This window comes from Pundamilia nyererei, unplaced genomic scaffold (assembly GCF_000239375.1).
Source record: "Pundamilia nyererei isolate P.nyererei 1_Seehausen unplaced genomic scaffold, PunNye1.0 scaffold00084, whole genome shotgun sequence".
Taxonomy (NCBI): Eukaryota; Metazoa; Chordata; class Actinopteri; order Cichliformes; family Cichlidae; genus Pundamilia; species Pundamilia nyererei.
The window spans coordinates 2,290,057-2,299,206 of record NW_005187485.1 but is presented as its reverse complement, the minus strand read 5'-3'; positions in this window follow the sequence as shown (position 1 = coordinate 2,299,206).

Genomic DNA, 9,150 nt, shown 5'->3' with positions numbered 1-9,150 from the left:
TTTCTGAAAGTCCAGAGTTTTCATTTTTACATTGGTTGCTTTTTCATTTTAAGCCACTCCTTCTACCTGTTTCTTTTTCTTTCTTTCTTTTTCCAGCAGGTACGTATGAATCATTCAGTGTTGTATCTATACATAACAAAAACCTATCAAAGGACCAGTTTTATAATAACAATTTGACAGGCATAACATTGTATTTCGAGGTTATTCCCAGAGAGCACTAGTTGAAAGCTTGGCATATGTCGACATGGCATGCTGTATGTCCTTAAAAGAAATCTAAAGAAATTGGACAAAAGAAGTGTCAGACCTGAAAATCTACACTCATTAAAGGAAGGGCATCAGTCAGGAATTAGAAAGCCCAATGACAGACTCTTAAAAACACTTGTCTAATGCAGTGTAGTGTGGACACAAGAAAGTAATAAAATAGACAAATACACTGAAGCCACAGCACATTACAAAAATATTTAGGTCCAAGAACATGAGGCGTCAAAGTCCCCATTAAGACCAGAGTAACTGCTGGTTTTAAGAGTATAAATGTAGTTGGAAATCCTTTGTTTGAGGCGCTCTGATACTCCTAGCAGGATTCACAAGGAAGCAACAGATGTGATGCTTCAGAGTCTGACGGTGAGCTTTCCTAACGTTTGGGAGATATCTTTACTTGCGCAGTTGCCGTAGCAACAGTAACCAATCATTACGAAGTAAGCTAGCTAGTTTTGATTGGCAGTGGTGACTTTGTTTGTACACACCAGGTTGATTATTCACCTCAATGATCAACATCTCTTGCATCTGGATGATGAACTCTCGGGATATTTGCATAACATTTAATAACATTTAATTGGCTGAGCTGGAGCATTTGAATAAAGTTGATTGGATGATAGCCATTAGACTGACCGGGCCACTGCAACATCTTGATTCTTTTCTTTCTCATTTGCTGGTGTGCTTGGGATCATTGTTCTGTTGCATGACACATGGCGTCACATGTGACTCAACAATACTTTGTGATACAGAGGAATTCATGGTCGACTCAGTGACTGCAAGACGATCAGGTCCCATGGTTGGAACGGACAAACATCTCCCCTTTTATCTGTCATGAACCTTTCATGAAGTGGCATTGTGTTAACATACCTGAATGCTCCAAACCTGAAAACTGCCAAAACCTCTCCATTTGCAGAGGTGGTCACATGCATTGATGATCGGTTAACTTAATTGTTTGATTATAAATTAGACATTTAAATTTAAGAGAAGTACAAATCTAGAAAGCACAATGATCGTAGTTTGTGTGGTGAGTTTGCCGTAGATGAGAAGAAGGACAAATAATGCGACTGGGGTTTAGGCACACACTCCTTTGCCTCCCGGGTTTCTGATGCATAATACTACCACTGCCCACTCTGCACTGTTTCACTGTGTCTGTCAGTGTACACATCACAAGCCCTCACTAACTGATTTACGCATCCGATCACATTTCTTCAGGAATTTATGAGGAGTGAAAACAAAATTCTTAGAGTTTTTGGAACACACGCAAGAGCTGCACACAGTGTGCTGACACACATTCTCTCATGTAATCATGACGTCCAAAACTCAGTGTTTTGATCAGCTTTTGCCTGGGAGGTGGGGAAGATACTAAATGCTTATGCTTGCTTCACACTATTACAAAATCCCACTGGGCCATTCATGTGAGAGTTTTTAACATTAATTCCCCTCAGAGTATTTTTTTTGCCTCAATAGGCTTTTGTAATCCCCCTGCCTGCGGCTCACTGAAAATCACTGTTTTTATTGAGACGCTGGTTCAGTTTGTTGTGTGCAGTTGAAACTAGTATATAAAGTGTGGAGATGAAATCATGACTGATTAGTGCAGCAATAACCACAACAACATTTCAATTGGTAAACAGGAACAGAAAGTATACACCACATCAATCCTGTTTTGATTAAAGGAACCTGTTATGCTCATTTTACCCTCCATTTTTTTTCATTTGTGTAATTTACTTAAATAATCATAAGTAATCCTTATCCTTACCTTAGTGCAGCCTATCAGTTCATCCACTGTCCAAAACAAACCATTTCACAGCTACTTTGAGCCAGTTTTCTTCTGATCAGCTGCCCCTCACAAACTAAACATTTAAACAGCCGGTGGTGGGTGGTTCTTCTGTGTTGTGTACCAAGATAAAATACAAAGGATTTCCCCTCTCCTTGACAAGAAAGTCTAAATACTGTTTTTTTTGGCTCAGAGGGATTGCTTTGGCAAAATTAAATATGAAGATTCAACTCTGTAACAGTGAATATATGACAGAAAACAAAATTGTATCCTGGCAACACTTCCTGATAGGGCATACTTATTCAGTTGTCTCCTAACTGTGCATGAACTTGAAGGGTATACTTAGTTTATCACAGGACTGTATAAAGTCCTATGGAACTTTTCACATGACTGTATCTGCTGACAGTGAGAGGTGTCAGCCCCCTACATAGTTATCATGAAAAGGGGAAACTATCCATAGAAGCCCAAACATTTATTTTACTAGGCTGTAAATCTGCTTTTTAATGCTGTAAAATTGAGCATTTCATGATGGAAGTTAAAGGGGATTCATGTGCTTTTGGGGCAAGTCTCAAGTGGCCACCAGACAAACTGCAATTTTTTGGCACATCTGCAATGGCTTCATTTTTCAGCTCAAGATATTATTGAGGTGGTCATAAGATAAGATAAGATAAGATAAGATAGAACTTTATTAATCCCTCGGGTGGGTTCCTCTGGGAAATTCGATTTCCAAAAAAAGCACAGCAACGACCGAAGTTACAGTTACAGAATTGTTATATATATATAAATATATATATATATATACACACACACACACACACACACACACATATATATAAATACAGAAACAAATATAAATAAAATATACAAAGGGGATAAATAGAATAAATAGGAATAAAAAATAAAAATACAAGTGAATTGCACATTTCAAGTATTGAGTATTGGTCATGCAGTATTACTTAATCTTCTTCATCCTTGATGGTAAATGTTTTACTCTTTCCTGCACTTAATCTAAAATAATGTTATGTTTAATCTAAAACACTGTTTTAATATGTCATGACTTTGGAACTAAGCACAAGAACCTGGAGCCAGGTGTCATTGCAGCAGATCTCTTTACAGTTACTAGAGTTTTTGTATGCAGTTTATTACGACCAACTACTGTGGACTTATGATTTATAATTTATGGCTTTTCTTCTCCTCATCTTTACTGTGTTCTAATATTGTGTCAAAGGAGTTGAAGGACTTTGTACCGAGTCACTGCTTCCCCATTTGGACTTTATCTGGCACAGGACGGAGAGAATGTACCGCCCTCATTTCTGACCAGGATGTACATTTTGGCAAGCAAACAGTTTTATGTAGCCACAAGTTTGGCAACAGTGGATTTCAGTCTTTGGCCTTGAGGGTGACAGTGTGCTAACATTTTTTATCTGACCTGTGTCTTTCCGTTTCTTTCTCCGTGGAGCATGACAACGAGCATTGTTGACAATTTAGGGGCCGTTAAACTACAATACTGGTATGTTTTGTATGTTTGGGAGAGCTGTAGCAAGACTGCTCAGAACCCTGAGCTGGTGCTGTTTGTTGGGCCTCTCGCTCACCAGATGGCTTCAGATGGACCTGAGGTGCTGGGGTTGTCGTACGTTGTCGCAGTTGTGTGTGTTAGGGTGTCTGTTTACTCAACAGGGTGTTAACGTCAGTCAAGTAAATTAATGTTTATCCTCACATGTGTCAAGAGAGACGCATCCGAGTGTGTGCACCACTTTGCTTTGCCATCATCCCTTCACTGTCCTCAAACACAAACGCACAGACACACACACATACAAAGATGAACGCGTCCTGACTCAGTCTTTATTGAGCCACGTTAGTGAATATACCCACCAGCTGGCCAGTGCAACCACAGCACAGCTCTACGGTAGTTTTCCATGTGTGTGTTGGAGGGCAGAAGGTGTGTAGGGTTGCTGAGTTTCTCGTGCCTTCCATTGTAATATCTATGGTGGGCGGTGTGACAGCGTCACCACTGCTTCCTGTGCGCAATGCTGCACACACATGGTCAAACAGAGACAAGATGATTTTAGCGACTACGTAGAACAACGCGGCGCACAAAGAGAGAGTAGCATCACAATACATCCACTAATAACATGCTGCACTCAGGGTCGTCCCCTCTCTCCGGTTCTGGCTGAGTCCTTTGGGGGGAGGTTTGTGGCCACTTTCTCAGCTCTCCCTCGGGAGTCTGTTCCAGCTGCTGCAGCTCCACACAGTCCCAAACCTCCGCCCGACTTCACTGACCACGGCTGCAGCCTGTGCGCTGACATCACTGCCCGTGCGTCCAAGCACAGGAAGCTCAGACCACCACATACGCACTCTTTCAGAGGCGTCACAGCCAAGGCCGCTGACACACAGGCATGCTGATGTTGTAGTTCCCAGGGCCTCTGGGTTGTAGTTCTCAGGGTAAGGGCAACATGGGTATAAGATACTGATATAAAACCCAGTTAACACTTGATTAATAAGGCAGTTTACATAGGAATAGTCTGCAAAAATGTGTGCGATTTTGCAGTAAATATGAAGTGACTTTCAACTTGTAGTTTTAAATGAAGATACAGTACAACTCTCTCCTTCTTTTTAATTTCTTTCATATTAGATTTCAATGTTTTTTGCACATTTATCGCACTTAAATGTTTCAGATAATTAAAGATAATGCAACTAATGCAACTTTGGGGTTTGTTTAAGAACTGTTTGTTTAAAGTCACGACATTTCAATCTGGATTAAGTCCAAACATTGACTACGCCATTTCATTTTGCTTTTTGAATCATTCAGAGGTGGATTTGCTTGAGTTTTTGGATCATTGTCCTCGTGGATAACTCGACTGCACCACTGGTTTGATGCCCTTTTTATAAAATTCTGTGAAAGATGTGCACTAGATGTGACGGGACTCAGACTTTCCAAAAAGTTCAACCTCTGTCTCATCCATCCACAGAATATTTTTTAGCAAATATGAGCCTGTGTGATCTTTTTGGTCAGCAGTGGTTTTTGCTTTGGAACTCTCTCCTGTGGATGCCATTTTTGCTCAGTTTCTTTCTTATTGTTGAATCATAAACTTTGACCTTAACTGAGACAAGTCAGGCCTGCAGTTCTTTAGATGTTGCTCTGTGTTCGTTTGTGACCTTCTGGTTGAGTCATCCATGCACTCTTGGAGTAATTTTGGTAGGTCGGCCACTCCTGGGAAGCTTCACCACTGTTCCACGTTTTCTCCATTTGTGGATTATGACTCTCACTATGGTTCACTGGAGTCCAAAAGCCGTAGAAATGTCTGTAGCGCTTTCCAGATCTATAGATGTCAAGGACTTTGCTTCTCATCTGTTCTTGAGTTACTTTTATATGGTGGCAAGATGCGTTGCTTTTTGAGATCAGGTTTTTGAGATCAGGTCTGCAGTAATTATGCCTGGATTTTCCTTTTTCCTTCACTAAATGAAAGTTTTCAAAACGGCATTTTTCCATTTGCTCACCTTATCCTTATGTCATTTTAAAATTGTTTGATGATCCGAAACATGTTAGTGTGACTAATATGCAAAAAACTAAGAAATCCAGAAGAACAAATTTGATCCTTAAATATTTAACCTCAATACTTGTTTTGATTATCAGGTAAAATGCATACATTGCATAGTGACAACTGAGACTCACTGATAGTTCAGGTGAAATGCTTGATTAAATGAAGCACATGTTAATTACCAGCTGAGGAACCCTGCTTCATGTTGTCTTATCACGACAAAATGTGACACTTACTGTACTACAAAGGTGGTTTCAAATACTTTGACAGCTGTTTCCGTATCTTTAGACAGCTCTTATCAGTGAAGTAAGAACTGTGTACGACACCAAAGAGTCAGAAATGTAGATGGGTGCAGACTGAGCACTGAGTACAAGTGATGACTACTGCGTAGTCACGGCCTTAAAGGCCAACATGTCAGTGAGTGTTGCCTCTAGTGTGATCCCATCGCTGTTTCCATTATCAGCGCCAAAACTCAAGTGTGGCATTAATGCCATTTTCTATAATATTTGATACAGCAGGCCTTCCCAGATGATATTTTCACATGGTGTGAGGTTATTGTACGGAAAGGTCGGCATATTTATTGACGCCTTGGAGGCATATTGTAGCATGCAGGCATATTTCCTGTCAGTCTGGCTCCTGGCACACGTGTTTTCCACATGGAAAGATACAAATATTTGTGTGTAGGTGGAACGCTGAGCGTGGGAGTATTCGTGGAAAGGAATTATAATATTGTTCTTTTAATATCTGAGTAACTCTGACTTTTACAGAGTTGTTGATTTATTTAATGTAATATAAATGTAGAACATTGTAAGATAGACAGATAACATATCTTTATATTTTCCCAAAGTTGTGAAATCCCTTAATTTGTAATGAAATTCAAAGAAAAAAAGAAAACGTTTGTAGTTATGCATCTATAAAACAAACCTGTCTTTTCAAACAAAGGAACTTGATCTTTATCTACAAAGTGTGTAGCATTCAGCAAGTTTATTCTTCCCTGGTAATGCTTCTGATGTCTTCCATTCACCCAGCACTGTTACCCTGTGCCCTGCCGCCTCATTCTCCTCCACATTCCTTGCACACTCAAGCCAGACGCTGGTTTCCACTCTTCTCTGGAGGTGAACACCCTCAGTTATCACGTTCATAATGAGCAGAAATCAGCAGAAAAGAGAAAAAATAATCTTCTGAAACATATTGACGAGGCACAATGGAGGGATTGAGGGAAGAGCCGGAGGGGTGGAGGGGGGCAGGTTGCCATATATCAGGCCTGGTTGAATCTCAGCATTGATCTCATGAATAATAGAGCTTCACTGTCCATGTGATGATATTAGATGTGACATCCAACTATAACTTGGAGCCAGGACTTCAAAGCTTGTGCTTATCTGTCTTTAACCTCTTAAATCTGTGACTAATCCAGTCTAACTGTTAAACCATATATGTGAGCACATGCGAAAGGTCATTGTTAAGTTCCCGAAACAAGAAGTGGAATAAAAGTTATTCCTCTTTGGCTTCAAATCACCGACTCACAACACAGTCATCAATATGAAACACTCTCATCAAAGAATAACGAGTTGTCTGCTAAACAAGACGAGCTTCAGTGTTTTCGTGTATTTCTCAGCCTCTTAATAATATATAGAGAAACGGCTCAAGTCCTGAGCTCGTGGCTAACACACACATGTGCCTCAACTGCCATGTGTATCGTGCTTACTGTCATCAGTCATTCACCGTGACAAAAGTCTGTGAGAAGAATCTGCAAGTCTGCATTTTTTTTCTGCCCCAGCAGATTGTAACTGTGGGTTTGTTTTACCTGCCTTGCTTTTCATCCATTTATTCATGCGAGCAACTGGCGAGCAGCGGGGCCGAGCGGGAGCCCAGAGCAGTGAGGTGTAAGGACGAGGATGAGGAAGTTGTTAAGAGTAACTGCTGCAAATATGTACAACTTTGAGGCATTTCATTTGAGCATTTATCAACTATCCTGGTGTACTCGGTGTACTGGGTTCCACGCTCAGTTTCTGACATGTATGAAAGCATTTGAAAGCAAGTGTGAGTATAAATATATGAAGCACAGCGTGTGAATTGTTCGTGGTTTCCCCAAAGAAACATTTTCACTTTTAAAATTCTCTCATAGTTTCACTTAAAAACCCTGTGATGCTGAAAATATTTCATTAAACAAAGATTTTATTTCAAATGTTCAACTGGTTTAGCAGAACTTTAGCTTTTCTATGCTAATAAAAGTGTGAAACGCTGAACTCAACTGTACACATAGACATAGACTTTATTAATCTCACACTGGGGAAATTAAGGCTATATTACAAAAATGTAAAAGTAAAAACAAATAAATCAATTTCTACTATTTACTGTTGCTAAATACAGTAATTTACTCAATTTAGAGATGTGTAGGTTGGATAATAATGACAGTTTCACTCAGTAAGAGGGGACAAGCTCATTTAACTCATTCATATAAGTCAGGGTAGTGTGTCAAAAATGCAGCTGCTGCTTTCTGGCTCACAGCGAGATACTTATTGAGAGGTTAGCTGAGTGTTGTCTGTGCTGGAGAATTATGAATAACATTGCAGTTTGTAAATGAGTTCAGCAAGCATTCCTCGCATCCACGTGGACAAATCTGACTACAGGCCAAAAGTGAAATGCAAGGAATACTCGTAAAAGTCTGTTATATAAAATCATCCGAGCACAGTGGCCATACAATCATGAGATTCATCCACAAACAAAGCATCAGTGTTGGTCATATGTTGGTTTATATTTGACTCTGGGGGTATGCCGTGTATGAGAACGTGATGCACACTACGTCTCTGTTCCATAAGGACTTCCGCTCTCTGAAAACCTGGGATGGCCCAATGTTCACCTCACCTGCTGCATGCATACACAGATAGCATGCAGTAACCTGTCTGATGTACATAGCTGAATGAATGTGACAGCTACAAAATGCAAATTACTCATTCTGAGATTCAAGCATAAAGGGGCTACACCATGGCTATTCAACTACGAAGTTAGTTGGGCCAGATTTTCAAACCGAGGAATTTATCTGGGCCAGATAGTTTTTTTTATGAAGCCAGTAAGCAGCAGATCATGATTAATTTCCAACTCACACAACTGTATTGAAAAACAAGTATTTTTTTTAATTCCTTTTCCCTGTAAATCTGGTGGTGACCTCACAAATGCACACCAAAAGGTCCATTTAAAAAAAAGGGAGCTATAACTAAACTATTTTTTGCACATTTGAAATAATAATAATAATAATAACAAAAAACATTTTGATAATTCCTTTTCAAATTAAAATAAATATTTCGCTGACCACTGGCTTTTCCTGCCATGGATGGAGCCCCATCCGTCACAAGTATACAGACACGCTTCATATCCAGACCATTTTCCTCAAAAAGAGCTTAAATCTTCTCAAACATTATTTCGCCAGCTGTGTGTGTCCCTCTAACGGTAGTAAACCGAGCAATTTCCCATCCAAAAAAACGGACATATACGCACAACTGTGCATTATCAGTTCTGTCTGTGATCTCCTGCTATAGACATTACATCAGTTTTCTTCAGGTCATCTAACAGCATTTCAAACTC